We start from the raw sequence: 16,986 nt of genomic DNA on the forward strand, positions 1-16,986 counted from the left end.
CTCCCCGGGCCTCCCCGCCTCCCCAGGCCTCCCCGCCCGGAGCACTGCAGCCCAGGCCTGGAGTAGGGAACAGCGAGTGGAAAGGGTTATTCGTATCGGAAATTCCATGTTCTTCTGGGGGCCTCAGTGAAGTAAAGACCGGCCCAGCCGTTGTGGCTCAGTGGATTGAGCGTCTTCACTTGGACTGAGAGGTCCTGGTTCCATTTCGTCAGGCCACATGCCCAGTTGTGGGCTTAATGGGCATGCGGGAGGCAAGTGACTGATGTTTCTCTCCCTTCCTCTCTAACAAATATCAATAAAAACATATTTATTTATTTATTTGTTTGTTTGTTTATTTTAGAGATAGAGGAAGGGAGAGAGAAAAACATGGATGAGAGAGAACACCAGTTGACCCCCCTGCAAGCTCCCTACTAGGAACTGGGCCCACAACCTGGGCATATGCCCTAACCTGGAATCGAACCAGTGACCTCTTGGTACATGGGATGATGCCCAATTCAATGAGCGACATCAGCTGGGCTGTCATTCTTTCTTTTTTTTTATTTTTAATCCTCACCTGAGGATATTTTTCTATTTATCTTCAGATAGAGTGGGAGGGAGAGAAAGATAAACATCAACGCAGGAAGCTGACCAGGGCTGGGGACAAACTGAAACCGAAGTACATGCCCTGCCCGGAATCAACCTGCAACTCTCTGGTCTGTAGGCCAACGCTTTAACTGCTGAGCCAAAATGGCCAGGTTTATTTTCCTTCATTTTTTTAGAGACATAGGAATGGAGGGAGATAGAGAAACATTGATCTTCTGCCTCCTGCTTGCCCCTTGTTGGGGATTGAGCTGAAACCCAGGCATGTGCCTTTACCAGGAATGGAACCAGGACCTCTCAGTCCATGAGTCAACCCTCAATCCTCAGAGCCATACCTGCTCTGCTAAGCATACATCCTTAATTTGGAGTTGAACCACAGCTACTCTATTGCAATTGTTTTTTTCTGGGTTTTAACATGCGCTTCTGGGTTTGAACATAGCTTCATGTCATGAGCAGAAAAGGTCTTACAGGAGTCTTGTCAGAGAAACAACTTTTAGAATATGCCTGTGTTCTTCGTGTTACACCCTATTTTTGTGACCTTCCCCTAGTGAGGACTCTATCATTTATTTGTGTTAGAGGTGTAGTAGCTACTTCCCCGCTGGGATTTTAATTCCCTTTATTGAAAAGCATCCCAAAAACTCATTTTCAGATGTGACAAATGCACATTTGTGATGGCATTGCCACATTGCTGTAGTCAACATGTGCCTCACCAGCATTTATTTATGTTCAGGTTGCTGCTGTGGACCAGAGAATGTAGAAGCACCCTTTGAACAGACAGTTCTTGTAGGAGTACCACAGGCCAGTATCTCCAAGGCATTCTGTCTTCCCAAGAAGACCCTCTGCTGTGAGAGTTGTTGTCCAGACTTGAGAGACATATCACAGTTGGCTCAGCACCAAGGAACATCAACAGCCAGAAAGTGTTTGGGTGTAGGGTGTGTTTGAAACAATTTTATTTCAGTGCAAATCTCCAAAAACACCAGACGCAGCATATGGGAGAGAAACCCTTCAGAAGCAGTTTGAACAGGGCCCCGTTTGTGAAGAGCTATAAATTTCATGTTTCAGCGAAGCCCTTTACCTGTGATGAAGTTGGAAAGGACTTTCTGGCCGTGTCAGAACATCTCCAGCAGCAGACCACTTGCACCAGGGAGGAGCCGAACAAAATTACAGTGTTGCTCAACAGTACAAAAGAGAAAATCTCATTTGATCTGGGGAGAATGTAAGAAATCTGTCTGTCTCAGACACACACATGCTCAGGCCCAGGTTGTCCACTCTGGTAAACAGGATGTTCTGTGTTCCAAATGTGGAAAAGAATTCAGATATCATCCTCAATAGATGTTCACCAGAGAGTACACTCAGGTCAGAGGCTTCATGTGTGTGGTGAATGTGGCAAGTCTTTTAGGAGAATCTCTGTCTTCAGTCAGCATCGAAGAATTCATTGTGGTCCAAGGCAATACAAGTGCTGCAAATGTGGAAAGTCCTATAACCAAACATTTGTCTTCGGTTATCCCTGATGAAGTCAGACTGGAAAAAAATGTGACTTGTGCCGTGAATGTGCACAGTCTTTTAGCCATAGGTACATCCTTATTCCACAATGGACAGTTCACTCTGGAGAAAGGCGTTATGAGTGAATGCAATGTGGGAAATCCTTTAGAAGAACATTTTACCTCATTCTACATTGCAAAGTTCACACCGGAGAAAGGCTTTATAAATGCAGTGACTGTAGGAAAACTTTTACCAGGAGTTCAGTACTTATTCTACACCAGAAAGTATATACAGGAGAAAGGTCTTTTGAGTGCAGTACATGTAGGAAATCCCTTACCAGTTTTTTATACTCATTCTGCACCAGAGAGTACACACAGGAAAAAGGCCGTATGAGTGCAGTGAATGTTGGAAATTCTTTAGACAACAATTGTACCGCAGTCAACAGTGGATAGATCATAGTGGAAGAAAGTCTTATGAATATAGTGAATTTGGAAATCTTTTACCTCCCACCCTGGCCTTCATTACCATTTGAGAATTCACACTGGAAAAAGGGTCATATCAGTGCAGTGAAGATGGGAAATAATTTACCCAAAGAGATTATCTTATTACACAACAGAGAATTCACACAGGAGAAAGACCTTTACAGTGCAGTGAATATGGGAAATAGTTTACATCTCTTTCTGGCCGTTGTTACCATCTGGAAAAAGGCCTTATCAGTGCAGTGAATGTGGCAAATCTTTTTCATCTGGTTCCATCCTCAGTAACCATCAGAAAATATACCCAGGAGAAAAATATCAGTGCAGTGAATGTGAGAAATCCTTTACCTGAAGAGACTGTTTTATTAAACACCAGAGAATTCACACAGGAGAAAGACCTTTTTGGTGTAGTGAATGTGGGAAATCTTTTTTATCTGGTTTCAGTCTCTGTAGACCTCAGAAAATACACTCAGGGGAAAGGCCTTACCAGTGTAATGAATGTGGGAAATCCTTCATCTAAAGACGTCAATTTCTACACCAGAGACGTCACACTCAGGAGACAGGCCTTATCAGTGCAATGAATGTGGGAAATCTTTTACCGAAAAACATTCCCTTCTTACACATCAGAGAATTTACTCAAGAGAAAGGCCTTTTAATTGCAGTGCATGTGGGAAATCTGTTTCCTGTAGTTCCAGCCTCTCTAATCATCAGAGTGTTCATATAGGTACAATGCCTTATAAATGCAGTCAATGTGGAAAAGCTTTTGTTTATAGATCCATTCTCTATAGTCATCAGAGAATTCATACAGGCAAAATGCCTTAGAAGTGCAGTGTATATGGGAGATCTTTTATGTGTAATGCTTATCTTCATTATCTGCAAGTTCACACAGGAGAACGGCATTATGAGTGCAGTGTATGTGGGAAATCTCATGTATAGCACTAATCTTTATTATCATCTGAGAGTTCACATAGAATGGCTTTATGAGTGTAGTGAATGTGGAAATTTTTTTTTTATCCTCGCCTGAGGACATTTTTGCATTTATCTTCAGATAGAGCAGGAAGGAGAGAGGAAGGGAGGGAGAGAGAAACATCCATATGAGAGAGACACATTGAGTGGTTGCCACCCACATGGCCCTAACCGGGGCCGGGGACACACTGCAACTGAAGTACGTGCCCTTAGCGGGAACCGAACCCGGGACTCTCTGGTCCACAGGCTGACGCTCTAACTGCTGAGCCAAACTGGCCAGGGCTGGAAATTCTTTTATCTGTAGTACCAAGCTTCGTCATCATCAGAGAATTTACAGTGGAGAAAGGACTTAAATGAGCTGAGATTGTGCAACATTCTGTTCAGTGTAACAACCCTGGAGAGAAAAATATGAGGAAAAATCTGTCTGAATTGAAATTTATACATGTCAATATGCAGGGTGTGGAGATGCCTCATAACTTTAGTGTGTGTGTGAGTGGTGTGTAAATATGTTACACTTTCTAACTTTCCCAGTGCTCTTCCTATATTTATATTGTTATTAGTTGTGGCTAAAGTCCTTTCACATTTTCCACCTTAGAGCTTCACAGACCAGCAGTCAACTTCTTAATGTGCTCAAGGAAGCTGTCCTTTGATCTCACGTGTATTGTAGCAAATGGAATAATTTGAGCACTTAAGGGTCAGGTTTCCTTTTTGACCAATTTGGACATGAGCCTGGGTTTGTGTTTTGGCTTAGAGAATATCTTGAGATTTACCTGAAGGTAGATGACTACCTGTTTTAGGGACGTGTTCTTTTCAAGTAATACTGCTGTTAATCTTTTCATTACAACAAACATATCCTTGGATCAGGATTAAAGAAAATAACAGAACCTGGCATCTGCTCTCAACTCGTGGCCACATTGATCACTGTCTCAGTGCAGGACAAGAACAACAAAGTGGGCAGATGCTGTCTAGTCTCTGGGTCTGATATGTGGAGCACCATCTGCCCTTACCATGCAGAGCAGTAAATTAGCAGGCCTCCATGTCATTTTGCTGCATTTACACTTGTACCTCCATGTCCGTTGACGTCCTCTCCTTCCTCAGAATCCTTGGCTACCTACCAGATTATTCAGTCTTTCCAACCCCACCCAGGTACCCAAGCTGGACTTCTACCTGTGGCACCCACCCTCCTCTTCCTGATTACTATTACTGTTATCGACATAATTAGCTGGTTATTAATAATAAAGCAAAGGGGAGGACAGACATGAGCATGGTCATATGGGCAGCTTCACCAGGAAACTACAACTTGGTGCTTCCTAGAGAACCACCAGTTTATTCCCTACAAATATCTGGGGAAGGGATCAAACAAAGGGGAAGATAGGCACATGCACAATGAAGTCACGATTACATACGAAGGTGCTTGTCTGAAAGTCTAACCTGAGAATAAGATAGTTGGCTAGGGGGCAGAGCCACTGCAAGGTTGTGCAATCCTGAAGGATTCATTGGTTAAGCTCCCAGTTATAATCCACAGACAAAAAATTATCTCTCTATTGCCCACTTGTTCCATGAGCTGCACTTGCCATGTGCACTCACTTGCCATGTGGCCTTAAGCAGCCGCATGGCCACATGTGGACCCCACATACAATGGAATGCAGCTGGGAATACAAGCTAAGCTATCCAGATGCTGGACTGGACTGTGATATAATATGGAGCTGAGACTGGGCAGTGCATTTAATCCTAGCCCTGCTGAAGTCAACTATGGCCTTATTTCCTGGTGAGACAAGGAGATGGGACCTTAGAAGGGAACCCCTTAGCTTTGCATCATCAATAAAGATTTCCACCCTGGCCGGTGTGGCTCAGTGGTAGAGTGTTGACCCATGCACCAAGAGGTCACCAGTTTGATTTCCTGTCAGGGCACATGCCCAGGTTGTGGGCTCAATCCCCAGTGGGGTGGCATGCAGGAGGTGGCCAATTGATGTTCTTTCTCATCCAGTCTTCCCAACCCCACCCTGGTACCCAAGCTAGGCTTCTATCTTTCTCTCCCTCTCCTTTCCTCTCTCTCTAATTAATAAAAGGAAAAAAGCTCTCCATAAAGGCAGGAATATGTTTTCCCAGCATTACCCCAAGAACTCCACTTCCACCAGTAACAGGCAGGGCAACAAGACACTTGACCAGTAACATTAGAATTACCATCATGTCCAGGATTCCTCCTGCTAGTGATAATAAAAGCTCTCTGGTCCTGCTTGGTTTGGCTCAGCGGTTAGAGCATCAGCCTGCTGATCAAAGGGTAACAGATTGGATTCAGGTCAAGGACATGTACCTGGGTTGCAGGTTCTTTTTTTTTTTTTATCCTCACCCGAGGACATTTTTTTTTTCCATTTTTTGTTCAGAAAGAGTGGGAGGGAGAGAGGAAGAGAGAGAAAGAGAGAAACATCGATGTGAAAGGGACTCATTGAGTGGCTGCCACCCACACGACCAACCAGAGCCGGGGGCAAAGTGCAACCGAGGTACGTGCCCTTAGCGGGAACCGAACCCAGGTCTCTCTGGACCACAGGCCGACGCTCTAACCGCTGAGCCAAACCGGCCAGCGCGGGTTACAGGATCTATACCCAGACGCCGTTGGGGTCATGCAGGAGGCATCCAATCAATGTGTCTTTCTCACATCTATGTTTTCCCCTCCCTCCCTTCCATTCTGACTCAGAAACAAACAAACAAACAAACCAAAAACACTGCTTCACACACTGTCTACCACCTTTTGTGGATGAGTCCATCTGGAAGACCTCCCCATAGTTCCAGACCAGCTGCCTGATGAATAATTGCAGTCCTTTTTTCTCTGAAATGTCTCATACAGTGAAAATGGCCCAAAAGACAAGAGCCGATAACCCTGAGAAAAGTACTCCCTTTTATAGAAGGGAGTTGAGCATCCACAGATTTTGATTTCTTTTGGTTGCTGGAACATATCCCTGGTGGATACTGAGGTACAACTGTATATCTTAGAATATGGAGTAAAAAATATTATGTGGATAAATGTGTTCCTTAATAGGTAGGACACAATCTTTGATTCTATAGGCAAAAGAGAATTCTTCTACGGACACTAGATGCAGTACTTGTCAATATAAGAAAGGTCTTAAGCTGAAGGGAATTTTTATAAGAGTTTATTTGAGCCAAAATTATGACATGCCTGGAAGCAAGTACTCCTGAGAATAACAGTTTTGCAGTTTCTTTTATGTAGTTGAAATTAAAGAGAGAGCCCTGGACGATTTTGCTCAGCGGTTAGAGCGTCAGCCTACAGACCAATGAGTTGTGGGTTCGATTCCAGTCAAGGGCATGTACCTAGGTTGCAGTTTTTCCCCAGCCCTGTTTGGGTTGTACGGGAGGCAACCAGTCAATGTGGCTCTATCACATTGATGTTTCTCTCTCTCTCCCCCTCCCTCCCACTCTATCTGATAATAAGTAGAAAAATATCCTCGGGTGAGAAATAAAGAAAAAATAAGTTAAGGAGGGAATATAAGCAAAATTACATGGTGTTTTGGGAAAGGAAAGTAAGGACTAGATTACAGGATAGTTAACAAAATTGTGTGCTCTCTTGAGAATGCTCCCTTCAAGGGGTATCACTTCTGGTATTTCAAAGGTATGTTAACCTCAATGTACAAGAACAATGAACAAGGTTGCCTTACAAACTTTTACCAAAACAGATCTAGGCCTGGGGCGTGACTACCTGTGCCGCCCTGCCCAGTTAGGAATTTATAATCTGATCACCATGGTTCCCTAGTACCCCCTTGTTATTGCTTGTTCATCTAATTCAGAATATCCCTCTTCTTTCTTCCCAGCCATGGCATGTATGGAGTCATTTCCACTGTTGCTGGCCAATCATAATAAAAGACAATACAAGTGCTGACCTCAGACTGCAGACATTGAAAGAAATGTAAAAATGTCCCCAGCTTTCCCCAGGAGTATGTTATGTGTGAATGACTCTATAGAGAGACTCCCATTTAGATTAGGAAATTTGAGAGCATCTCAAATATTTTCATCTCCTGGCACCAGGGTGACCTTCACAGGACATGCAATTCTGGTTTTTGCTGCAGTTAATGACGAGCTAAGCCCCTCTCAGGTGGTAGGAACACAACCCTTGCGGGATCCCTCCAGCAGCAAACCGTGTAGGAGGCCAGGACACAGCGCGGTTCAATGGCCTCTACAGCCTGCGGACTACATTACCCAGGAGCCGCCGTGACGCGCTGAGCCAATGATGGATCAGGCTGTCAGAATGTTCATGAATTTTCATACCTGGAGGCGGGATTTCGGACATCAGCGTCCTCCTCAATGTTCCAGCTCCCCAGGATCTGTGTGGAAAAGATGACAGACCGAAAAAGGGCAAAGAAATCTTTGTCCCACCACACACAGGCGGTTTGAGGCTCAGCTGTGCCGGGACAGGGCCCCCGCCCCCAAACCCTGCTCACCTGTCCGCGCCGCCTGCAGAGTCCGATGGTGGGGGCCGCGCTGAGGCGTCTGGCTGAAGTGAGAGCAGGCCCCCGGCCTCCCCGCCTCCCCGCCTTGAGCCCTGCAGCCCGGGTGTGGGCTCCCGTCACGTCCTGCAGCCCAGGTCCCGCGTGAGCACCGAGAGGAAGGCTGACCTTTTGGTGTATGGGTCCACGCTCAACCATTGAGCCACACTGGCTGAGCACAGTAACTTTGTTTAATTGATTTTATTTTATTTTATTTTTTTATCCTCACCCGAGGACATTTTTCCATTTTTTTGTACAGATAGAGTGGGAGGGAGAGAGAGGAAGAGATATATAGAGAGAAACATCGATGTGAAAGGGACACATCGAGTGGCTGCCACCCCACGACCAACCAGGGCTGGGGACAAACTGCAACCGAAGTACGTACCCTTAGCAGGAACCGAACCTGGGTCTCTCCGGACCACAGGCCGATGCTCTAACCGCTGAGCCAAACCGGCCAGGGCTAATTGATTTTTTTTTTAAGAGAAGAGGGGAGAGAGAGAGAGAGGGAGAGAGAGAGAGAGAGAGAGAGAGAGAGAGAGAGAGAGAGACATCGATGTGAGAAACCTCCTGGTGCTTCTTGCACACACCCAAACAGGGGATTAAACATTCTAGTTAGATGTTCTTCCACTTTGTTAGTGTGGCATTGTATTTTTGCTTTATGCTCTTTTGGAATCTCTCCCTGACCTTTATAGCCTTGCAAATAACTTGATATACTTTCCCTTAGTATACATACCTTTGTATTTTTTTTATAATGTATATGATGGCAATCATTAAATACTTACCTTTTTTTGTTTCCTTTATGTTTTATTATTACTTTGAGATTCATCTATGATAAAATTTGCTAAACTTTTTTTTTTTTTTCTATCTTTTCATGTACCACATTTGGTTTATTCATTCATTTTTTTTTTTTTTTAACTTCTCACCTGAGGATATTTTTCTCATTGATTTTTAGAGAGAGTGGAAGGGAAGGAGGGAGGTGGGAAGAGAGAGAGAGAGAGAAGTAAGTGAAACACATCAATTGGTTGCCTCCTTCAGGCATGCCAACCAGGGTCAAGAATCGAACCTGCAACCCAGGTATGTGTCCTTGACCAGTAATTGAACCCAGAACCCTTTGGTCTGTAAGCCGGTGCTCTAACCACTGTACCACACTGGCCAGGAGTCCATTCATCTTATGATGGATGTTTGGGTCATTTCAATATTTTTGACTATTGTAAATGAAGGTTGTACAAATCTATGTGTACAATTTTTTTTTTTAATCCTCACCCAAGGACATTTTTCCATTTTTTGTTCAGATAGAGTGTGAGGGAGAAAGAGGAAGAGAAAGAGAGAGAAACATCGACGTGAAAGGGACACATCGAGTGGTTGCCACCCGCACGACCCATCCAGGGCTGGGGACAAACTATAACCGAGGGACATGCCCTTAGCGGGAACTGAACCCGGGTCCCTCTGGACCGTAGGCTCACGCTCTAACCGCTGAGCCAAACCGGCCAGGGCTATGTGTACAATTTTTTATATAGATATATTTTTCATTTATCTTTTGTCCCTAATTTAGAGTATAATGTCTGAGTCACGGGTAGGTAAATGTTAATCTCACAAATTGTGATGTGAAGTGATTGTACCTGTCTGCATTCTTATCATTTTATGATAGTTTCATTTCACTACATCATCATGAATAGTTAGGGTAGTTTTTGTTTTTTGTTTTAAGATTTTAAAAACTGATTTTAAAAACTTTTTTTTTCTTTATTGATTTTAGAGAAAAAGGAAGGGAGAGGGAAAGAGAGATAGAAACATCGATGAGAGAGAATAGCAATTGGCCACTTCCTGAATGCCCCCCACTAGGGATTTGGCCCACAACCTGGACATGTTCCCTGACTGGGAATGGAACCGGTGATCTCTTGGTGCATGGGTCGACGCTCAACCACTGGCCACACTGGCCAGGCTAAAATTTATTTTTAAAGGGAGAGAGAGAGAAATATAAATGTGCAAAGGAAACATTGATCCACTGCCTCCGGCATGCCCCCTTCCAGGGATTGAGTCTGAATCCTGGGCATGTGCTCTGACCAGGAATCCACTGGCATCCTTTCTGTGCACAGGAGGATGTCCAACCAACTGAGCCACACTGACCATGACCATTTTGTTATTTTTAAATTTAGCCCCTTTAAATAGTTTGTGGTGATATCTCACTGTTTTAATTGGGTTTCCTGAGTCATTCTTTTTTTGTTGTTGTTGTTTTTAAAATATTTATCATTATTGTTGTTGTTGATTTTATAGTTAGTAGAAGGGGAGAGGGAGAGAGAGAGAAACCTGGATTGGTTTCTTCCCCTTTGGACTGAACCCGAAACCTGGGTATGTGTGCTTGTGGGCAATCAATCCGGCAGTCTTTGGTACATCAGAAGATGCCTAATAGACTGAGCCACATTGGCCAGAGTCCCCCTAGGCTTTCTTGATGAGTAGTTTTTCATATGTTTATTTGCTATCTGTAGGTCTCATATCTTTTGACTATTTTACGAACTTTTGCCATTTGTCTTTTCTTTAATAACTAGGACAGTGAAACAACAAAGATGTGTGTTGGAATTTCACTTTTTTTTTTTTTTTTTATCCTCGCTCGAGGACATTTTTCCATTTTTTGTTCAGGTAGAGTGGGAAGGAGAGAGGAAGAGAGAGAGAGAAACATCGACGTGAAAGGAACACATCGAGTGGCTGCCACCCGCACGACCGACCATGGCCGGGGACAAACTGCAACAGAGGTACGCGCCCTTAGCGGGAACCGAACCCGGGTCTCTCTGGACCGCAGGCCTACGCCCTAACCGCTGAGCCAAACTGGCCAGGGCCACTTTTTTTTATTTAATCATACCCAAGGATATTTTTACCATTGATTGATTCATTTTTTAAATTATTTATTTATTTGTACAAAGTACAATTTCCATTTATTTTTTTCCAGAGAACTTTTCTTCAGTCATTAAGAACTTAGCTTCTTACATGGGCTTTGGTGGAGGTCGTGGGGCAGCACCCGCAGGTCTAAACCGGGGTAGAGGTGTTCAGTCCTTCCGGCTTCACAAGAACGATTCCTGACTACCTTGCTGTGAGTGGCACACAGCTCACACAGTAATGTAGTTTCACATACAGCTTGGGAAGCACATAGGTGTAGAAGACACATGCTTCAGAAATGTCCCTAATGGCTACAGCCTCTACTATGTGTCTAATGACGAACTTCTTTTTTTTTAATTTAACTTTTGTTACAGATGTTTCTCCTTTTTTACCCCACTGACACCCTCCTCCCCATCCTCCCCGCCCCATCCCCAGCTTTGTTGTCCATGTCCATTGTTTATGCATATATGCCTATAAGTTCTGTGGTTTATCTCTTCCCTCCCCCCACCACCACCTCTTCTGGGATTGTCAGTCTGTACCCTACATCCATGTTTCTGGGTCTACCCTATTCCTCAGACTGTTATGTTCATTATATTCCATAAATAAGTGAGATCATGTGGTATTTGTCTTTTTCTGCTTGGCTTGTTTCACTTAGGATAACCCTTTCCAGGTCGCTCCATGTCGTCTCAAAGGATAAGAGATCTTTCTTTCTTACAGCTGCATTATGCTCCATTGTATATATGTCAAAAAACCAGCTCTTTGTTTTATTGATCCTCTGAATTGTTTTTTTGGTCTCTATGTCATTTATTTCTACTCTGATCTTTACTATTTCCTTCTTTCTACTTGCTCTGGGATTTTCTTTTTGTTTGCTTTCTAATTCTTTAAGTTGTGAGGTTAGACAGTGCTGCATCCCATAGATTTTGTGTTGTTGTGTGTTCATTTTCATTGGTTTCCAGGAAGCATTTAATTTCTTCCTTGGTCTCCGTGGTAACCCATTCATTGTTTAATAACATGCTATTTAGCCTCCATGTGTTCAAATGTCTTTGCATGTTTTTGTTGCAATTGATTTTTAGCTTCATGCCATTGTGATCTGAGAAGATGCTTGATATGATTTCAATCTTCTTGAACTAGTAGAGATTTAACTTATGTCCTAACATGTGGTCTATCTTTGAGAATGTCCTATGTGCACTTGAAAAGAATGTGAATTCTGAAGTTTTGGGGTGAAATTCTCTGTAGATATCTATTAAATCTATTTGGACTAGTGCTTCATTTAGAGACTCTGTTTCCTTGCAAATTTTCTGTCTAGAAGATTTTTAATATATTTTGGTGCTCCTATATTGGGTGCATATATGTTCATCGAGGTTACATCTTCCTGTTGGATAGATCCTTTCAATACTATGTAGTGGCCTTCTTTGTCTCTAGTTATGGCCTTCATTTTGAAATCTATTATATCAGATATGAGTACTGCTACCCCAGCTTTTTTTTTTGCTTTCCATTTGCTTGGAAGATTTTTTTCCATCCCTTCACTTTCAACCTATGTGAGTCTTTTATTGTGAGGTGGTTCTCTTGTAAACAACATATAGATGAGTCATGCTTTCTTACCCAATCAGCTACTCTGTGTCTTTTTATCAGAGCATTCAGTCCATTTACATTTAAGGTGATTATTGATATGTACTTATTTATTGCCATTTTTGTTTAGTGTGGTTATATTTTTCTTCCTATTTCTTCTACTAATTACAGCAGTCCTTTTAACATTTCTTGCAGTGCTGGTTTGGTGCTAATGTATTCCCTTAGCCTTTTTTTGTCTGGAAAGCTCTTTATTTGACCTTCTATTTTGAATTACAGCCTTGCTGGGTAGAGTAGTCTTGGATTCAGATCCTTGTTTTTCATGACCTTGATTACTTCATGCCATTCCCTTCTGGCCTGTAGTGTTTCTTGTGAGAACTCAGCTTATAACCTTATGGGGGTTCCTTTGTAGGTAACCTGTTGCTTATCTCTTGCTGCTTTTAGGAATCTCTCTTTGTCTTTAATTTTTGGCATTTTGATTACTATGTGTCTTGGTGTGGGCCTGTTTGGGTTCTTCTTACTTGGGGCTCTCTGTGCTTCTTGAACTTGAATGCCTTCTTCCTTAACCAAATTAGGGAAGTGTTCTGTAACTATTTTTTTCGAATATATTCTCTAAACCTTGCTCATTTTCTTCTTTGGGAACTCATATGATGCAACTATCATTACGTTTCCAGTTGTCCAACAGTTCTCTTAAGCTGTCTTCCTGTTTTTTGTGTTTTTTTTTTATCCTCACCCGAGGATATTTTTCCCTTTTTTTTTTGTACAGATAGAGTGGGGGGAGGGGGGGAGAGAGGAAGGGAGAGAGAGAGAGAAACATCGACATGAAAGGGACACATCGAGTGGCTGCCACCCGCACAACCAACCAGGGCCGGGGACAAACTGCAACCAAGGTACATGCCCTTAGCGGGAACCGAACCCAGGTCTCTCCGGACCGCAGGTCGGCGCTCTAACCGCTGAGCCAAACCGGCCAGGGCTGTCTTCCTGTTTTTTAATTGTTTTTTCCTTTTGGTTTTCTGATTGGTTGATTTTTTTTTCTATCCTGTCTTCTAATTCACTGATCCGGTACTCTGCTTCCTCTACTCTGCTGTTTAGACTTTCCAGTGTGTTCTTTATTTCTGATATGTCATTCTTCCTTTCTTCTTGGTGGTTTTTAATTTCCAATTGGTTAATTTTCAGCACCTCTATGTTCTTACTCATGCTGTTGAGCTTCCTCAAGATCATGGTTCTGAATTCTAGCTCTGTTAACCTGCCTAACTGCTCCATATTTATCTCATCTTCAGTAGAGGTCTCTAGTTCTTTCATTTGGCTTTTGTTTCTGTGTTTCACCATTATAGCTATCACAGTGGGCTTTGGAGCCTGCCAAGTTTTCCCTGTGGGTGTTGGTGTTCTGCTGTTTGTGGCTCCCTCTTCTGGGTTTGGATGAGCAAGGGAGGACCCACGTTAAACACCACTGTCAAGTCTTACTTTCCTGGTTAGAGTTACTACCCCAGGAATGGTACAGTTATCCTCTAGCTTTTTGCCTGGAGGCTATCAGCAGCGGTTACTTGAAGAGTTTTGGGTTGTCAGTTGATTGAAAAACTCCCTCAGGTGCTCAGAGTAAGGGGATTTCTGGAGAGTGGGGCAGATGTTGGTTGTTAGTGAGCCTCAATTTGTATTTCAATGGCCCACAGGGCGGGGTTGAATCTCTGAGGGAGGGGCTGCTGCCTCTCCCCAGAGCCCTGGGAAGGAGCAAGATGGCCACCGTTCTGCATGGCTGGAACTCAGCAAAAGCTCTGAGCCCCCTCCAAATCCCAAGTGTACCCACACAGTTCCAGTCCAGTCTGCCCTCACTCTGCCAGAGCCCAAGGTGAGTGGCTGTGGCTATTTTAGCATCTGTCTCGGCTCTGTGTTGTAGAGCTGCTTGGGAGTTTGACCCGAAGGCGCTGCTTACAGCTAAGGCCACTGCTGTCTGTGGGCTCCAGGCCCCCCTCTCGCGCCTCCGCAAGTCAGTGTCCCTGGTTATATGATCCTCACAAGCTGCTTTTCCGTTGCTTTTTCACATCGATTTGTCTGTGTTTTAGTTGTAATTCCAGTTTAGTCCTGGGAGACGGTCTGTGTAGCTTCCATTCACTCTGCCACCATTTTTGGAATTCACCGAATTATAAACTTCTTAATGGCCTTGTCCTTGGGCACGCATCAGGCGCAGTTGGTGCAACGAATAGGCTGCACATGTCCGCGGCCTTTTTTGGCACGACCGTTGCTCCTTCTTTTCTTGGTCATCTTGGAAGCGAGGACCCGAGAGAGTTTTCTATTGATTTTTAAAGAGCAGAGGGAGGGAGGGAGGGAGAAAGAGAGAGAGAGAGAGAGAGAGAGAGAGAGAGAAACATCCATGTGAGAGAGACACATATATTGGTTGCCTCCTGCAAGCTCCCCAACCGTGATGGGGATCAAACCTGCAACCAAGGCATGTGCCCTTGTCCAGGAATCAAACCCTCAACTCTCTGGTCTGAGGGCCGAGGGCTGATGCTCTAACCACAGAGTGACACTGGCCAGGGCTCACTCATTTTTTAATATGAGTGACTTCTTTGCTTAATGGATTATTTTCAATATTAGAAAAATGTTGTGCCAATGTAATGCAAACATACACCACATACTTTTGAGATTGATCTGCATTATTAACATATTCTCCATGTGTTTCTTATGTTCAGACTTTCAATAATATAATAATGCATTGCTTTGTAGTGTTTGTTCAGTTTCCTTGTTCATCATTGTTGGTTTTGCTCAGCGGTTAGAACAATAGCTCTCGGACCAAAGTGTCACGGGTTCAATTCCAGTCAATGGCATGTACCTCGGTTGTGGTTCAGTCCCAGGCCCTGATTGCAATTGTGTGGGAGGCAACCAACTGATGTCTGACAATGGTATTTCTCTCTCTCTCTCCCTCCTTCCCACTCTATCTGAAAAATCAATGGAAAAATATCCTCTGGTGAGAATTAAAAAAATTTAAAAAGCTTCGGCCCATGGACCAAAGGGTCACAGGTTTGATTCCCAGGCAGGGTCACATATCTGGGTTGCATGTTCGATCCCCAGTCCTGGTCTGTGTGGTGCAGGAGTTGGCCAATCTATATGTCTGTCCCACATCCCTGTTTCTTCCTCTCTCCCTGTCCCTCCTGCCCTCTCTCCTTTCCACTCTCTCTAAAAATCAATGGAGGAATATCCTCGGGTGAGGATTATCAACAACAAAAAAAGTGCAAATCTGGGTATTTGTGGTTCCTACATAAAACACCTTCCTGTCTGTATAGTCAATTATTGTGTCCAACTCAATGAGCTGCATTTTTATCTACTTAGTATCTCTTACTTGATATACTGACTTTTATCCTAACATTTATTCAATTCCTTTTACAACACTGACACTTAGACCTGAATTCTTCGTAGGTAAGAACCCTCCCCAAGTCTTGCACTAGGAAACGTAACCAATTTCAAAGATGGCTTCTAGAAGCATAAGCCCAGTCTCTAGGATAATTTCAGCCTGGCATGAACCTAGGCCTCAATTAAAATGCTAGAATGAGGAAACTCAAGGCTGCCATGAGAATTTACTATTTGTTATAGTTACTAAAAAGGGCTTACAATGGTAAATATGTATGTTTTACACCTCAGAAATGTCTCAAGGGCCTGACAGCTATTCCTTTGAATGAACGGAAATCAGGAAGGATATAGGCTCTTTCTCCCAGTCTCTAGGAGGATAGAATCCTAACTCCCAAAATCACTACCTAGCAGAAAGCTGCACTAAATGCATTTGTGTTGACCAACCTTTTGTACTTTGGGGAATTAATGTAAAATCGAGAATTAAAGCATGGTGAAAGAAAAACAGGGTCACTTAAGCAGTCAGTTATCTAGGTAACTCAGTGTTTTCTAAAAGGTAACTTCGTGGGTGGGCAGGCCTGGTTTCTTTCTTCAAAATTTTTTTTTTCTGTATTGACTTTAGAGGGAGAGGAAGGAAGAGGGAGAAAGAGATAGAAACATGGATGAAAAATCACTGATTGACGCCTCCTGCATGCCCCACTCTGGGGATCGGCCCACAACCTGGGCATGTGTCCTGACCAGGATTCAAACAGGTGATCTCTTGGTACATGGGTTGAGGCTCAATCACTGAGCCACACCAGCCAGACTGTTTTTTTTTCCTTTTTAATCCTCACCTGAGGAATTTTGTATTTTTATTTTTTTTACTAATTTAGAGAGAGAAGAAGGTGGGAGTTGGGGCATAGAGAGAGAAACATCCATCAGTTGCCTTCCACTGGCACCCCACCCTGGGGATTGAACCGCAACCTGGGTATGTGCACTGACTGGGAACCAACCCACCACTCCTTGGTGCACTTGACGACACTTCAGCCAACTGAGCCACACTGGCCAGGGCAATTTTACATTTTAAACAGTTCTTTTCTGAGGTAAGTTAAATTCTCATGGAGGTGAGCCTCTGCAATAACAAGAAAAGTGATAAGTCCTTCCCAGTGAGGTGTTGATAAGGTACTCCTAGCACGTAGAATGCAAATTACAAAAAAATTTCAACAATGTCTATG

At 43.5% G+C, this 16,986-nt stretch overlaps 1 pseudogene; it reads right to left on the bottom strand.

The window, feature by feature from the left end:
• Positions 1-10,940: 10,940 nt before the first annotated feature.
• On the bottom strand, positions 10,941-14,692 carry LOC118639178 (annotated as a pseudogene).
• Positions 14,693-16,986: the final 2,294 nt, after the last annotated feature.

Source organism: Molossus molossus, unplaced genomic scaffold, assembly GCF_014108415.1.
Source record: "Molossus molossus isolate mMolMol1 unplaced genomic scaffold, mMolMol1.p scaffold_m16_p_21, whole genome shotgun sequence".
NCBI classification, from domain to species: Eukaryota; Metazoa; Chordata; class Mammalia; order Chiroptera; family Molossidae; genus Molossus; species Molossus molossus.